Consider the following 16,184-nt stretch of genomic DNA (forward strand, 5'->3'; position numbering starts at 1 on the left):
GCGGCCGGCCACGGGGGAACACACACACCTGCGGGTGTCCCCGGGCCGCACACACGGACTGCCCCGCGCTTCCAGGCGTGGCAAATAGGCCCCCCGGGAAGCCCCGCCTGCCCTAGGGGCTTGTCGGGCGGGGCCGAACCACGGTGGGTGAGTGAGGAGGGCTGCTGCTGGCACACACCCACTCCTGAAGCCCACTGGGGCGGTCCAAGGGCAATGAGCTCGGAGCTTGGTCAAGGCTGTCCCAGCAGAGCTTTCTGAGGGTTTACGGATACGCCCGCGGACAATCAGGTGTTGCGGGCAAGCCCCGGGTGCGGGCCCTGCTGAGTCTCCGAGGGCCACCTGGGTTCCTGCCACCACCCTTGGGCCGGGATGAGGTGCCCGCTTGTGTGTAGAAGCCCTGCACACAGGCAAGAAGCCCCCCAGGCCGGCGGCGCACCCGACCCTGGAGCCCCCTGGCCGGCTGCAGCCACAGGGAACGGGGGTTCTGAGTTGGCAGGCCCCATTCCCGAAGCATCCACGGGCAGTTCCCCGAAGGGCTGACACCTGCTGCGCCTCAGCAGCCAGCCAACCTCCCTCCCTCTGGTCGGGCACTGCAAGCCACACAGCCACTTGTGTCCCCTGTGTCCCTCCCTGGAGGCCGCAGCGCGTTTTGGGTTTTGGCGCGGACGGGCCCCTCTCGGCTTCCGTAGTCCATTTGCCCCCGGAGCCTGCCAGACCCCTGGCTCTAGGAGGCTGCCCAGGCGGCGCTGCCAACAGCCCCCAGGTGCTGGCTAGCCGCAGCGGCCGGCCACGGGGGAGCACACACACCTGCGGGTGTCCCCGGGCCGCACACACGGACTGCCCCGCGCTTCCCGGCGTTGCAAATAGGCCCCCCGGGAAACCCCGCCCGCCCTAGGGGCTTGTCGGGCGGGGCCGACTCATGGTGGGTGAGTGGGGAGGGCTGCTGCTGGCACACACACACTCCTGAAGCCCACTGGGGCGGTCCAAGGGGGATGAGCTCTGAGCTTGGTCAGGGCTGTCCCAGCAGAGCTTTCTGAGGGTTTACGGACATGCCCGCGGGCAATCAGGTGTTGCGGGCAGGCCCCGGGGGCGGGCCCTGCTGAGTCCCCGAGCGCCACCTGGGTTCCTGCCACCACCCTTGGGCCGGGATGAGGTGCCACCTTGTGCGTAGAAGCCCTGCACACAGGCAAGAAGCCCACCAGGCCGGCGGCGCACCCGACCCTGGAGCCCCCTGGCCGGCTGCAGCCACAGGGAACGGGGGTTCTGAGTTGGCAGGCCCCATTCCCAAAGCATCCATGGGCAGTTCCCTGAAGGGCTGACACCTGCTGCGCCTCAGCAGCCAGCCAACCTCCCTCCCTCTGGTCGGGCACTGCAAGCCACACAGCCACTTGTGTCCCCTGTGTCCCTCCCTGGAGGCCGCAGCGCGTTTTGGGTTTTGGCGTGGATGGGACCCTCTCGGCTTCCGTAGTCCATTTGTCCCCGGAGCCTGCCAGACCCCTGGCTCTAGGAGGCTGCCCAGGCGGCGCTGCCAACAGCCCCCAGGTGCTGGCTAGCCGCAGCGGCCGGCCACGGGGGGAGCACACACACCTGCGGGTGTCCCCGGGCCGCACACACGGACTGCCCCGCGCTTCCCGGCGTTGCAAATAGGCCCCCCGGAAATCCCGCCCGCCCTAGGGGCTTGTTGGGCGGGGCCGACTCATGGTGGGTGAGTGGGGAGGGCTGCTGCTGGCACACACCCACTCCTGAAGCCCACTGGGGCGGTCCAAGGGCGATGAGCTCGGAGCTTGGTCAGGGCTGTCCCAGCAGAGCTTTCTGAGGGTTTACGGACATGCCCGCGGGCAATCAGGTGTTGCGGGCAGGCCCCGGGGGCGGGCCCTGCTGAGTCCCCGAGCGCCACCTGGGTTCCTGCCACCACCCTTGGGCCGGGATGAGGTGCCACCTTGTGCGTAGAAGCCCTGCACACAGGCAAGAAGCCCCCCAGGCCGGCGGCGCACCCGACCCTGGAGCCCCCTGGCCGGCTGCAGCCACAGGGAACGGGGGTTCTGAGTTGGCAGGCCCCATTCCCGAAGCATCCACGGGCAGTTCCCCGAAGGGCTGACACCTGCTGCGCCTCAGCAGCCAGCCAACCTCCCTCCCTCTGGTCGGGCACTGCAAGCCACACAGCCACTTGTGTCCCCTGTGTCCCTCCCTGGAGGCCGCAGCGCGTTTTGGATTTTGGTGCGGACGGGCCCCTCTCGGCTTCCGTAGTCCATTTGCCCCCGGAGCCTGCCAGACCCCTGGCTCTAGGAGGCTGCTCAGGCGGCGCTGCCAACAGCCCCCAGGTGCTGGCTAGCCGCAGCGGCCGGCCACGGGGGAACACACACACCTGCGGGTGTCCCCGGGCCGCACACACGGACTGCCCCGCGCTTCCAGGCGTGGCAAATAGGCCCCCCGGGAAGCCCCGCCTGCCCTAGGGGCTTGTCGGGCGGGGCCGAACCACGGTGGGTGAGTGAGGAGGGCTGCTGCTGGCACACACCCACTCCTGAAGCCCACTGGGGCGGTCCAAGGGCAATGAGCTCAGAGCTTGGTCAAGGCTGTCCCAGCAGAGCTTTCTGAGGGTTTACGGATACGCCCGCGGACAATCAGGTGTTGCGGGCAAGCCCCGGGTGCGGGCCCTGCTGAGTCTCCGAGGGCCACCTGGGTTCCTGCCACCACCCTTGGGCCGGGATGAGGTGCCCGCTTGTGTGTAGAAGCCCTGCACACAGGCAAGAAGCCCCCCAGGCCGGCGGCGCACCCGACCCTGGAGCCCCCTGGCCGGCTGCAGCCACAGGGAACGGGGGTTCTGAGTTGGCAGGCCCCATTCCCGAAGCATCCACGGGCAGTTCCCCGAAGGGCTGACACCTGCTGCGCCTCAGCAGCCAGCCAACCTCCCTCCCTCTGGTCGGGCACTGCAAGCCACACAGCCACTTGTGTCCCCTGTGTCCCTCCCTGGAGGCCGCAGCGCGTTTTGGGTTTTGGCGCGGACGGGCCCCTCTCGGCTTCCGTAGTCCATTTGCCCCCGGAGCCTGCCAGACCCCTGGCTCTAGGAGGCTGCCCAGGCGGCGCTGCCAACAGCCCCCAGGTGCTGGCTAGCCGCAGCGGCCGGCCACGGGGGAGCACACACACCTGCGGGTGTCCCCGGGCCGCACACACGGACTGCCCCGCGCTTCCCGGCGTTGCAAATAGGCCCCCCGGGAAACCCCGCCCGCCCTAGGGGCTTGTCGGGCGGGGCCGACTCATGGTGGGTGAGTGGGGAGGGCTGCTGCTGGCACACACACACTCCTGAAGCCCACTGGGGCGGTCCAAGGGGGATGAGCTCTGAGCTTGGTCAGGGCTGTCCCAGCAGAGCTTTCTGAGGGTTTACGGACATGCCCGCGGGCAATCAGGTGTTGCGGGCAGGCCCCGGGGGCGGGCCCTGCTGAGTCCCCGAGCGCCACCTGGGTTCCTGCCACCACCCTTGGGCCGGGATGAGGTGCCACCTTGTGCGTAGAAGCCCTGCACACAGGCAAGAAGCCCACCAGGCCGGCGGCGCACCCGACCCTGGAGCCCCCTGGCCGGCTGCAGCCACAGGGAACGGGGGTTCTGAGTTGGCAGGCCCCATTCCCAAAGCATCCATGGGCAGTTCCCTGAAGGGCTGACACCTGCTGCGCCTCAGCAGCCAGCCAACCTCCCTCCCTCTGGTCGGGCACTGCAAGCCACACAGCCACTTGTGTCCCCTGTGTCCCTCCCTGGAGGCCGCAGCGCGTTTTGGGTTTTGGCGTGGATGGGACCCTCTCGGCTTCCGTAGTCCATTTGTCCCCGGAGCCTGCCAGACCCCTGGCTCTAGGAGGCTGCCCAGGCGGCGCTGCCAACAGCCCCCAGGTGCTGGCTAGCCGCAGCGGCCGGCCACGGGGGGAGCACACACACCTGCGGGTGTCCCCGGGCCGCACACACGGACTGCCCCGCGCTTCCCGGCGTTGCAAATAGGCCCCCCGGAAATCCCGCCCGCCCTAGGGGCTTGTTGGGCGGGGCCGACTCATGGTGGGTGAGTGGGGAGGGCTGCTGCTGGCACACACCCACTCCTGAAGCCCACTGGGGCGGTCCAAGGGCGATGAGCTCGGAGCTTGGTCAGGGCTGTCCCAGCAGAGCTTTCTGAGGGTTTACGGACATGCCCGCGGGCAATCAGGTGTTGCGGGCAGGCCCCGGGGGCGGGCCCTGCTGAGTCCCCGAGCGCCACCTGGGTTCCTGCCACCACCCTTGGGCCGGGATGAGGTGCCACCTTGTGCGTAGAAGCCCTGCACACAGGCAAGAAGCCCCCCAGGCCGGCGGCGCACCCGACCCTGGAGCCCCCTGGCCGGCTGCAGCCACAGGGAACGGGGGTTCTGAGTTGGCAGGCCCCATTCCCAAAGCATCCACGGGCAGTTCCCCGAAGGGCTGACACCTGCTGCGCCTCAGCAGCCAGCCAACCTCCCTCCCTCTGGTCGGGCACTGCAAGCCACACAGCCACTTGTGTCCCCTGTGTCCCTCCCTGGAGGCCGCAGCGCGTTTTGGGTTTTGGCGCGAATGGGCCCCTCTCGGCTTCCGTAGTCCATTTGCCCCCGGAGCCTGCCAGACCCCTGGCTCTAGGAGGCTGCCCAGGCGGCGCTGCCAACAGCCCCCAGGTGCTGGCTAGCCGCAGCGGCCGGCCACGGGGGGAGCACACACACCTGCGGGTGTCCCCGGGCCGCACACACGGACTGCCCCGCGCTTCCCGGCGTTGAAAATAGGCCCCCCGGGAAGCCCCGCCCGCCCTAGGGGCTTGTCGGGCGGGGCCGACTCATGGTGGGTGAGTGGGGAGGGCTGCTGCTGGCACACACCCACTCCTGAAGCCCACTGGGGCGGTCCAAGGGCAATGAGCTCGGAGCTTGGTCAGGGCTGTCCCAGCAGAGCTTTCTGAGGGTTTACGGACACGCCCGCGGGCAATCAGGTGTTGCGGGCAGGACCCGGGGGCGGGCTTGCTGAGTCCCCGAGCGCCACCTGGGTTCCTGCCACCACCCTTGGGCCGGGATGAGGTGCCACCTTGTGCGTAGAAGCCCTGCACACAGGCAAGAAGCCCCCCAGGCCCGCGGCGCACCCGACCCTGGAGCCCCCAGGCCGGCTGCAGCCACAGGGAACGGGGGTTCTGAGTTGGCAGGCCCCATTCCCGAAGCATCCACGGGCAGTTCCCCGAAGGGCTGACACCTGCTGCGCCTCAGCAGCCAGCCAACCTCCCTCCCTCTGGTCGGGCACTGAAAGCCACACAGCCACTTGTGTCCCCTGTGTCCCTCCCTGGAGGCCGCAGCACGTTTTGGGTTTTGGCGTGGATGGGACCCTCTCGGCTTCCGTAGTCCATTTGCCCCCGGAGCCTGCCAGACCCCTGGCTCTAGGAGGCTGCCCAGGCGGCGCTGCCAACAGCCCCCAGGTGCTGGCTAGCCGCAGCGGCCTGCCACGGGGGGAGCACACACACCTGCGGGTGTCCCCGGGCCGCACACACGGACTGCCCCGCGCTTCCCGGCGTTGCAAATAGGCCCCCCGGGAAGCCCCGCCCGCCCTAGGGGCTTGTCGGGCGGGGCCGACTCATGGTGGGTGAGTGGGGAGGGCTGCTGCTGGCACACACCCACTCCTGAAGCCCACTGAGGCGGTCCAAGGGCGATGAGCTCGGAGCTTGGTCAGGGCTGTCCCAGCAGAGCTTTCTAAGGGTTTACGGACACGCCCGCGGGCAATCAGGTGTTGCGGGCAGGCCCCGGGGGCGGGCCCTGCTGAGTCCCCGAGCGCCACCTGGGTTCCTGCCACCACCCTTGGGCCGGGATGAGGTGCCACCTTGTGTGTAGAAGCCCTGCACACAGGCTGAAGCCCCCCAGGCCCGCGGCGCACCCGACCCTGGAGCCCCCTGGCCGGCTGCAGCCACAGGGAACGGGGGTTCTGAGTTGGCAGGCCCCATTCCCGAAGCATCCACGGGCAGTTCCCCGAAGGGCTGACACCTGCTGCGCCTCAGCAGCCAGCCAACCTCCCTCCCTCTGGTCGGGCACTGCAAGCCACACAGCCACTTGTGTCCCCTGTGTCCCTCCTTGGAGGCCGCAGCGCGTTTTGGGTTTTGGCGCGGACGGGCCCCTCTCGGCTTCCGTAGTCCATTTGCCCCCGGAGCCTGCCAGACCCCTGGCTCTAGGAGGCTGCCCAGGCGGCGCTGCCAACAGCCCCCAGGTGCTGGCTAGCCGCAGCGGCCGGCCACGGGGGAGCACACACACCTGCGGGTGTCCCCGGGCCGCACACACGGACTGCCCCGCGCTTCCCGGCGTTGCAAATAGGCCCCCCGGGAAGCCCCGCCCGCCCTAGGGGCTTGTCGGGCGGGGCCGACTCATGGTGGGTGAGTGGGGAGGGCTGCTGCTGGCACACACCCACTCCTGAAGCCCACTGGGGCGGTCCAAGGGCGATGAGCTCGGAGCTTGGTCAGGGCTGTCCCAGCAGAGCTTTCTGAGGGTTTACGGACATGCCCGCGGGCAATCAGGTGTTGCGGGCAGGCCCCGGGGGCGGGCCCTGCTGAGTCCCCGAGCGCCACCTGGGTTCCTGCCACCACCCTTGGGCCGGGATGAGGTGCCACCTTGTGCGTAGAAGCCCTGCACACAGGCAAGAAGCCCCCCAGGCCGGCGGCGCACCCGACCCTGGAGCCCCCTGGCCGGCTGCAGCCACAGGGAACGGGGGTTCTGAGTTGGCAGGCCCCATTCCCAAAGCATCCATGGGCAGTTCCCTGAAGGGCTGACACCTGCTGCGCCTCAGCAGCCAGCCAACCTCCCTCCCTCTGGTCGGGCACTGCAAGCCACACAGCCACTTGTGTCCCCTGTGTCCCTCCCTGGAGGCCGCAGCGCGTTTTGGGTTTTGGCGTGGATGGGACCCTCTCGGCTTCCGTAGTCCATTTGCCCCCGGAGCCTGCCAGACCCCTGGCTCTAGGAGGCTGCCCAGGCGGCGCTGCCAACAGCCCCCAGGTGCTGGCTAGCCGCAGAGGCCGGCCACGGGGGGAGCACACACACCTGCGGGTGTCCCCGGGCCGCACACACGGACTGCCCCGTGCTTCCCGGCGTTGCAAATAGGCCCCCCGGGAAGCCCCGCCCGCCCTAGGGGCTTGTCGGGCAGGGCCGACCCACGATGGGTGAGTGGGGAGGGCTGCTGCTGGCACACACCCACTCCTGAAGCCCACTGGGGCGGTCCAAGGGCGATGAGCTCGGAGCTTGGTCAGGGCTGTCCCAGCAGAGCTTTCTGAGGGTTTACGGATACGCCCGCGGACAATCAGGTGTTGCGGGCAAGCCCCGGGTGCGGGCCCTGCTGAGTCTCCGAGGGCCACCTGGGTTCCTGCCACCACCCTTGGGCCGGGATGAGGTGCCCGCTTGTGTGTAGAAGCCCTGCACACAGGCAAGAAGCCCCCCAGGCCGGCGGCGCACCCGACCCTGGAGCCCCCTGGCCGGCTGCAGCCACAGGGAACGGGGGTTCTGAGTTGGCAGGCCCCATTCCCGAAGCATCCACGGGCAGTTCCCCGAAGGGCTGACACCTGCTGCGCCTCAGCAGCCAGCCAACCTCCCTCCCTCTGGTCGGGCACTGCAAGCCACACAGCCACTTGTGTCCCCTGTGTCCCTCCCTGGAGGCCGCAGCGCGTTTTGGGTTTTGGCGCGGACGGGCCCCTCTCGGCTTCCGTAGTCCATTTGCCCCCGGAGCCTGCCAGACCCCTGGCTCTAGGAGGCTGCCCAGGCGGCGCTGCCAACAGCCCCCAGGTGCTGGCTAGCCGCAGCGGCCGGCCACGGGGGAGCACACACACCTGCGGGTGTCCCCGGGCCGCACACACGGACTGCCCCGCGCTTCCCGGCGTTGCAAATAGGCCCCCCGGGAAACCCCGCCCGCCCTAGGGGCTTGTCGGGCGGGGCCGACTCATGGTGGGTGAGTGGGGAGGGCTGCTGCTGGCACACACACACTCCTGAAGCCCACTGGGGCGGTCCAAGGGGGATGAGCTCTGAGCTTGGTCAGGGCTGTCCCAGCAGAGCTTTCTGAGGGTTTACGGACATGCCCGCGGGCAATCAGGTGTTGCGGGCAGGCCCCGGGGGCGGGCCCTGCTGAGTCCCCGAGCGCCACCTGGGTTCCTGCCACCACCCTTGGGCCGGGATGAGGTGCCACCTTGTGCGTAGAAGCCCTGCACACAGGCAAGAAGCCCACCAGGCCGGCGGCGCACCCGACCCTGGAGCCCCCTGGCCGGCTGCAGCCACAGGGAACGGGGGTTCTGAGTTGGCAGGCCCCATTCCCAAAGCATCCATGGGCAGTTCCCTGAAGGGCTGACACCTGCTGCGCCTCAGCAGCCAGCCAACCTCCCTCCCTCTGGTCGGGCACTGCAAGCCACACAGCCACTTGTGTCCCCTGTGTCCCTCCCTGGAGGCCGCAGCGCGTTTTGGGTTTTGGCGTGGATGGGACCCTCTCGGCTTCCGTAGTCCATTTGTCCCCGGAGCCTGCCAGACCCCTGGCTCTAGGAGGCTGCCCAGGCGGCGCTGCCAACAGCCCCCAGGTGCTGGCTAGCCGCAGCGGCCGGCCACGGGGGGAGCACACACACCTGCGGGTGTCCCCGGGCCGCACACACGGACTGCCCCGCGCTTCCCGGCGTTGCAAATAGGCCCCCCGGAAATCCCGCCCGCCCTAGGGGCTTGTTGGGCGGGGCCGACTCATGGTGGGTGAGTGGGGAGGGCTGCTGCTGGCACACACCCACTCCTGAAGCCCACTGGGGCGGTCCAAGGGCGATGAGCTCGGAGCTTGGTCAGGGCTGTCCCAGCAGAGCTTTCTGAGGGTTTACGGACATGCCCGCGGGCAATCAGGTGTTGCGGGCAGGCCCCGGGGGCGGGCCCTGCTGAGTCCCCGAGCGCCACCTGGGTTCCTGCCACCACCCTTGGGCCGGGATGAGGTGCCACCTTGTGCGTAGAAGCCCTGCACACAGGCAAGAAGCCCCCCAGGCCGGCGGCGCACCCGACCCTGGAGCCCCCTGGCCGGCTGCAGCCACAGGGAACGGGGGTTCTGAGTTGGCAGGCCCCATTCCCAAAGCATCCACGGGCAGTTCCCCGAAGGGCTGACACCTGCTGCGCCTCAGCAGCCAGCCAACCTCCCTCCCTCTGGTCGGGCACTGCAAGCCACACAGCCACTTGTGTCCCCTGTGTCCCTCCCTGGAGGCCGCAGCGCGTTTTGGGTTTTGGCGCGAATGGGCCCCTCTCGGCTTCCGTAGTCCATTTGCCCCCGGAGCCTGCCAGACCCCTGGCTCTAGGAGGCTGCCCAGGCGGCGCTGCCAACAGCCCCCAGGTGCTGGCTAGCCGCAGCGGCCGGCCACGGGGGGAGCACACACACCTGCGGGTGTCCCCGGGCCGCACACACGGACTGCCCCGCGCTTCCCGGCGTTGAAAATAGGCCCCCCGGGAAGCCCCGCCCGCCCTAGGGGCTTGTCGGGCGGGGCCGACTCATGGTGGGTGAGTGGGGAGGGCTGCTGCTGGCACACACCCACTCCTGAAGCCCACTGGGGCGGTCCAAGGGCAATGAGCTCGGAGCTTGGTCAGGGCTGTCCCAGCAGAGCTTTCTGAGGGTTTACGGACACGCCCGCGGGCAATCAGGTGTTGCGGGCAGGACCCGGGGGCGGGCTTGCTGAGTCCCCGAGCGCCACCTGGGTTCCTGCCACCACCCTTGGGCCGGGATGAGGTGCCACCTTGTGCGTAGAAGCCCTGCACACAGGCAAGAAGCCCCCCAGGCCCGCGGCGCACCCGACCCTGGAGCCCCCAGGCCGGCTGCAGCCACAGGGAACGGGGGTTCTGAGTTGGCAGGCCCCATTCCCGAAGCATCCACGGGCAGTTCCCCGAAGGGCTGACACCTGCTGCGCCTCAGCAGCCAGCCAACCTCCCTCCCTCTGGTCGGGCACTGAAAGCCACACAGCCACTTGTGTCCCCTGTGTCCCTCCCTGGAGGCCGCAGCACGTTTTGGGTTTTGGCGTGGATGGGACCCTCTCGGCTTCCGTAGTCCATTTGCCCCCGGAGCCTGCCAGACCCCTGGCTCTAGGAGGCTGCCCAGGCGGCGCTGCCAACAGCCCCCAGGTGCTGGCTAGCCGCAGCGGCCTGCCACGGGGGGAGCACACACACCTGCGGGTGTCCCCGGGCCGCACACACGGACTGCCCCGCGCTTCCCGGCGTTGCAAATAGGCCCCCCGGGAAGCCCCGCCCGCCCTAGGGGCTTGTCGGGCGGGGCCGACTCATGGTGGGTGAGTGGGGAGGGCTGCTGCTGGCACACACCCACTCCTGAAGCCCACTGAGGCGGTCCAAGGGCGATGAGCTCGGAGCTTGGTCAGGGCTGTCCCAGCAGAGCTTTCTAAGGGTTTACGGACACGCCCGCGGGCAATCAGGTGTTGCGGGCAGGCCCCGGGGGCGGGCCCTGCTGAGTCCCCGAGCGCCACCTGGGTTCCTGCCACCACCCTTGGGCCGGGATGAGGTGCCACCTTGTGTGTAGAAGCCCTGCACACAGGCTGAAGCCCCCCAGGCCCGCGGCGCACCCGACCCTGGAGCCCCCTGGCCGGCTGCAGCCACAGGGAACGGGGGTTCTGAGTTGGCAGGCCCCATTCCCGAAGCATCCACGGGCAGTTCCCCGAAGGGCTGACACCTGCTGCGCCTCAGCAGCCAGCCAACCTCCCTCCCTCTGGTCGGGCACTGCAAGCCACACAGCCACTTGTGTCCCCTGTGTCCCTCCTTGGAGGCCGCAGCGCGTTTTGGGTTTTGGCGCGGACGGGCCCCTCTCGGCTTCCGTAGTCCATTTGCCCCCGGAGCCTGCCAGACCCCTGGCTCTAGGAGGCTGCCCAGGCGGCGCTGCCAACAGCCCCCAGGTGCTGGCTAGCCGCAGCGGCCGGCCACGGGGGAGCACACACACCTGCGGGTGTCCCCGGGCCGCACACACGGACTGCCCCGCGCTTCCCGGCGTTGCAAATAGGCCCCCCGGGAAGCCCCGCCCGCCCTAGGGGCTTGTCGGGCGGGGCCGACTCATGGTGGGTGAGTGGGGAGGGCTGCTGCTGGCACACACCCACTCCTGAAGCCCACTGGGGCGGTCCAAGGGCGATGAGCTCGGAGCTTGGTCAGGGCTGTCCCAGCAGAGCTTTCTGAGGGTTTACGGACATGCCCGCGGGCAATCAGGTGTTGCGGGCAGGCCCCGGGGGCGGGCCCTGCTGAGTCCCCGAGCGCCACCTGGGTTCCTGCCACCACCCTTGGGCCGGGATGAGGTGCCACCTTGTGCGTAGAAGCCCTGCACACAGGCAAGAAGCCCCCCAGGCCGGCGGCGCACCCGACCCTGGAGCCCCCTGGCCGGCTGCAGCCACAGGGAACGGGGGTTCTGAGTTGGCAGGCCCCATTCCCAAAGCATCCATGGGCAGTTCCCTGAAGGGCTGACACCTGCTGCGCCTCAGCAGCCAGCCAACCTCCCTCCCTCTGGTCGGGCACTGCAAGCCACACAGCCACTTGTGTCCCCTGTGTCCCTCCCTGGAGGCCGCAGCGCGTTTTGGGTTTTGGCGTGGATGGGACCCTCTCGGCTTCCGTAGTCCATTTGCCCCCGGAGCCTGCCAGACCCCTGGCTCTAGGAGGCTGCCCAGGCGGCGCTGCCAACAGCCCCCAGGTGCTGGCTAGCCGCAGAGGCCGGCCACGGGGGGAGCACACACACCTGCGGGTGTCCCCGGGCCGCACACACGGACTGCCCCGTGCTTCCCGGCGTTGCAAATAGGCCCCCCGGGAAGCCCCGCCCGCCCTAGGGGCTTGTCGGGCAGGGCCGACCCACGATGGGTGAGTGGGGAGGGCTGCTGCTGGCACACACCCACTCCTGAAGCCCACTGGGGCGGTCCAAGGGCGATGAGCTCGGAGCTTGGTCAGGGCTGTCCCAGCAGAGCTTTCTGAGGGTTTACGGATACGCCCGCGGGCAATCAGGTGTTGCTGGCAGGCCCCGGGTGCGAGCCCTGCTGAGTCTCCGAGGGCCACCTGGGTTCCTGCCACCACCCTTGGGCCTGGATGAGGTGCCACCTTGTGCGTAGAAGCCCTGCACACAGGCTGAAGCCCCCCAGGCCGGCCGCGCACCCGACCATGGAGCCCCCTGGCCGGATGCAGCCACAGGGAACGGGGGTTCTGAGTTGGCAGGCCCCATTCCCGAAGCATCCACGGGCAGTTCCCCGAAGGGCTGACACCTGCTGCGCTTCAGCAGCCAGCGAACCTCCCTCCCTCTGGTCGGGCACTGCAAGCCACACAGCCACTTGTGTCCCCTGTGTCCCTCCCTGGAGGCCGCAGCGCGTTTTGGGTTTTGGCGCGGACGGGCCCCTCTCGGCTTCCGTAGTCCATTTGCCCCCGGAGCCTGCCAGACCCCTGGCTCTAGGAGGCTGCCCAGGCGGCGCTGCCAACAGCCCCCAGGTGCTGGCTAGCCGCAGCGGCCGGCCACGGGGGGAGCACACACACCTGCGGGTGTCCCCGGGCCGCACACACGGACTGCCCCGCGCTTCCCGGCGTTGCAAATAGGCCCCCCGGGAAGCCCCGCCCGCCCTAGGGGCTTGTTGGGCGGGGCCGACTCATGGTGGGTGAGTGGGGAGGGCTGCTGCTGGCACACACCCACTCCTGAAGCCCACTGGGGCGGTCCAAGGGGGATGAGCTCGGAGCTTGGTCAGGGCTGTCCCAGCAGAGCTTTCTGAGGGTTTACGGACATGCCCGCGGGCAATCAGGTGTTGCGGGCAGGCCCCGGGGGCGGGCCCTGCTGAGTCCCCGAGCGCCACCTGGGTTCCTGCCACCACCCTTGGGCCGGGATGAGGTGCCACCTTGTGCGTAGAAGCCCTGCACACAGGCAAGAAGCCCCCCAGGCCGGCGGCGCACCCGACCCTGGAGCCCCCTGGCCGGCTGCAGCCACAGGGAACGGGGGTTCTGAGTTGGCAGGCCCCATTCCCGAAGCATCCACGGGCAGTTCCCCGAAGGGCTGACACCTGCTGCGCCTCAGCAGCCAGCCAACCTCCCTCCCTCTGGTCGGGCACTGCAAGCCACACAGCCACTTGTGTCCCCTGTGTCCCTCCCTGGAGGCCGCAGCGCGTTTTGGGTTTTGGCGCGGACGGGCCCCTCTCGGCTTCCGTAGTCCATTTGCCCCTGGAGCCTGCCAGACCCCTGGCTCTAGGAGGCTGCCCAGGCGGCGCTGCCAACAGCCCCCAGGTGCTGGCTAGCCGCAGCGGCCGGCCACGGGGGGAGCACACACACCTGCGGGTGTCCCCGGGCCGCACACACGGACTGCCCCGCGCTTCCCGGCGTTGCAAATAGGCCCCCCGGGAAGCCCCGCCCGCCCTAGGGGCTTGTCGGGCGGGGCCGACTCATGGTGGGTGAGTGGGGAGGGCTGCTGCTGGCACACACCCACTCCTGAAGCCCACTGGGGCGGTCCAAGGGCGATGAGCTCGGAGCTTGGTCAGGGCTGTCCCAGCAGAGCTTTCTGAGGGTTTACGGACATGCCCGCGGGCAATCAGGTGTTGCGGGCAGGCCCCGGGGGCGGGCCCTGCTGAGTCCCCGAGCGCCACCTGGGTTCCTGCCACCACCCTTGGGCCTGGATGAGGTGCCACCTTGTGCGTAGAAGCCCTGCACACAGGCAAGAAGCCCCCCAGGCCGGCGGCGCACCCGACCTTGGAGCCCCCTGGCCGGCTGCAGCCAAAGGGAACGGGGGTTCTGAGTTGGCAGGCCCCATTCCCAAAGCATCCATGGGCAGTTCCCTGAAGGGCTGACACCTGCTGCGCCTCAGCAGCCAGCCAACCTCCCTCCCTCTGGTCGGGCACTGCAAGCCACACAGCCACTTGTGTCCCCTGTGTCCCTCCCTGGAGGCCGCAGCGCGTTTTGGGTTTTGGCGTGGATGGGACCCTCTCGGCTTCCGTAGTCCATTTGCCCCCGGAGCCTGCCAGACCCCTGGCTCTAGGAGGCTGCCCAGGCGGCGCTGCCAACAGCCCCCAGGTGCTGGCTAGCCGCAGCGGCCGGCCACGGGGGGAGCACACACACCTGCGGGTGTCCCCGGGCCGCACACACGGACTGCCCCGCGCTTCCCGGCGTTGCAAATAGGCCCCCCGGGAAGCCCCGCCCGCCCTAGGGGCTTGTCGGGCGGGGCCGACCCACGATGGGTGAGTGGGGAGGGCTGCTGCTGGCACACACCCACTCCTGAAGCCCACTGGGGCGGTCCAAGGGCGATGAGCTCGGAGCTTGGTCAGGGCTGTCCCAGCAGAGCTTTCTGAGGGTTTACGGATACGCCCGCGGGCAATCAGGTGTTGCTGGCAGGCCCCGGGTGCGAGCCCTGCTGAGTCTCCGAGGGCCACCTGGGTTCCTGCCACCACCCTTGGGCCTGGATGAGGTGCCACCTTGTGCGTAGAAGCCCTGCACACAGGCTGAAGCCCCCCAGGCCGGCCGCGCACCCGAACATGGAGCCCCCTGGCCGGATGCAGCCACAGGGAACGGGGGTTCTGAGTTGGCAGGCCCCATTCCCGAAGCATCCACGGGCAGTTCCCCGAAGGGCTGACACCTGCTGCGCCTCAGCAGCCAGCCAACCTCCCTCCCTCTGGTCGGGCACTGCAAGCCACACAGCCACTTGTGTCCCCTGTGTCCCTCCCTGGAGGCCGCAGCGCGTTTTGGGTTTTGGCGCGGACGGGCCCCTCTCGGCTTCCGTAGTCCATTTGCCCCCGGAGCCTGCCAGACCCCTGGCTCTAGGAGGCTGCCCAGGCGGCGCTGCCAACAGCCCCCAGGTGCTGGCTAGCCGCAGCGGCCGGCCACGGGGGAGCACACACACCTGCGGGTGTCCCCGGGCCGCACACACGGACTGCCCCGCGCTTCCCGGCGTTGCAAATAGGCCCCCCGGGAAGCCCCGCCCGCCCTAGGGGCTTGTCGGGCGGGGCCGACTCATGGTGGGTGAGTGGGGAGGGCTGCTGCTGGCACACACCCACTCCTGAAGCCCACTGAGGCGGTCCAAGGGCGATGAGCTCGGAGCTTGGTCAGGGCTGTCCCAGCAGAGCTTTCTGAGGGTTTACGGACACGCCCGCGGGCAATCAGGTGTTGCGGGCAGGCCCCGGGGGCGGGCCCTGCTGAGTCCCCGAGCGCCACCTGGGTTCCTGCCACCACCCTTGGGCCGGGATGAGGTGCCACCTTGTGTGTAGAAGCCCTGCACACAGGCTGAAGCCCCCCAGGCCGGCGGCGCACCCGACCCTGGAGCCCCCTGGCCGGCTGCAGCCACAGGGAACGGGGGTTCTGAGTTGGCAGGCCCCATTCCCGAAGCATCCACGGGCAGTTCCCCGAAGGGCTGACACCTGCTGCGCCTCAGCAGCCAGCCAACCTCCCTCCCTCTGGTCGGGCACTGCAAGCCACACAGCCACTTGTGTCCCCTGTGTCCCTCCCTGGAGGCCGCAGCGCGTTTTGGGTTTTGGCGCGGACGGGCCCCTCTCGGCTTCCGTAGTCCATTTGCCCCCGGAGCCTGCCAGACCCCTGGCTCTAGGAGGCTGCCCAGGCGGCGCTGCCAACAGCCCCCAGGTGCTGGCTAGCCGCAGCGGCCGGCCACGGGGGGAGCACACACACCTGCGGGTGTCCCCGGGCCGCACACACGGACTGCCCCGCGCTTCCCGGCGTTGCAAATAGGCCCCCCGGGAAGCCCCGCCCGCCCTAGGGGCTTGTCGGGCGGGGCCGACCCACGATGGGTGAGTGGGGAGGGCTGCTGCTGGCACACACCCACTCCTGAAGCCCACTGGGGCGGTCCAAGGGCGATGAGCTCGGAGCTTGGTCAGGGCTGTCCCAGCAGAGCTTTCTGAGGGTTTACGGATACGCCCGCGGGCAATCAGGTGTTGCTGGCAGGCCCCGGGTGCGAGCCCTGCTGAGTCTCCGAGGGCCACCTGGGTTCCTGCCACCACCCTTGGGCCTGGATGAGGTGCCACCTTGTGCGTAGAAGCCCTGCACACAGGCAAGAAGCCCCCCAGGCCCGCGGCGCACCCGAACCTGGAGCCCCCAGGCCGGCTGCAGCCACAGGGAACGGGGGTTCTGAGTTGGCAGGCCCCATTCCCGAAGCATCCACGGGCAGTTCCCCGAAGGGCTGACACCTGCTGCGCCTCAGCAGCCAGCCAACCTCCCTCCCTCTGGTCGGGCACTGCAAGCCAC

Source organism: Lepus europaeus, unplaced genomic scaffold (assembly GCF_033115175.1).
Source record: "Lepus europaeus isolate LE1 unplaced genomic scaffold, mLepTim1.pri SCAFFOLD_43, whole genome shotgun sequence".
In the NCBI taxonomy this organism is placed as follows: domain Eukaryota; kingdom Metazoa; phylum Chordata; class Mammalia; order Lagomorpha; family Leporidae; genus Lepus; species Lepus europaeus.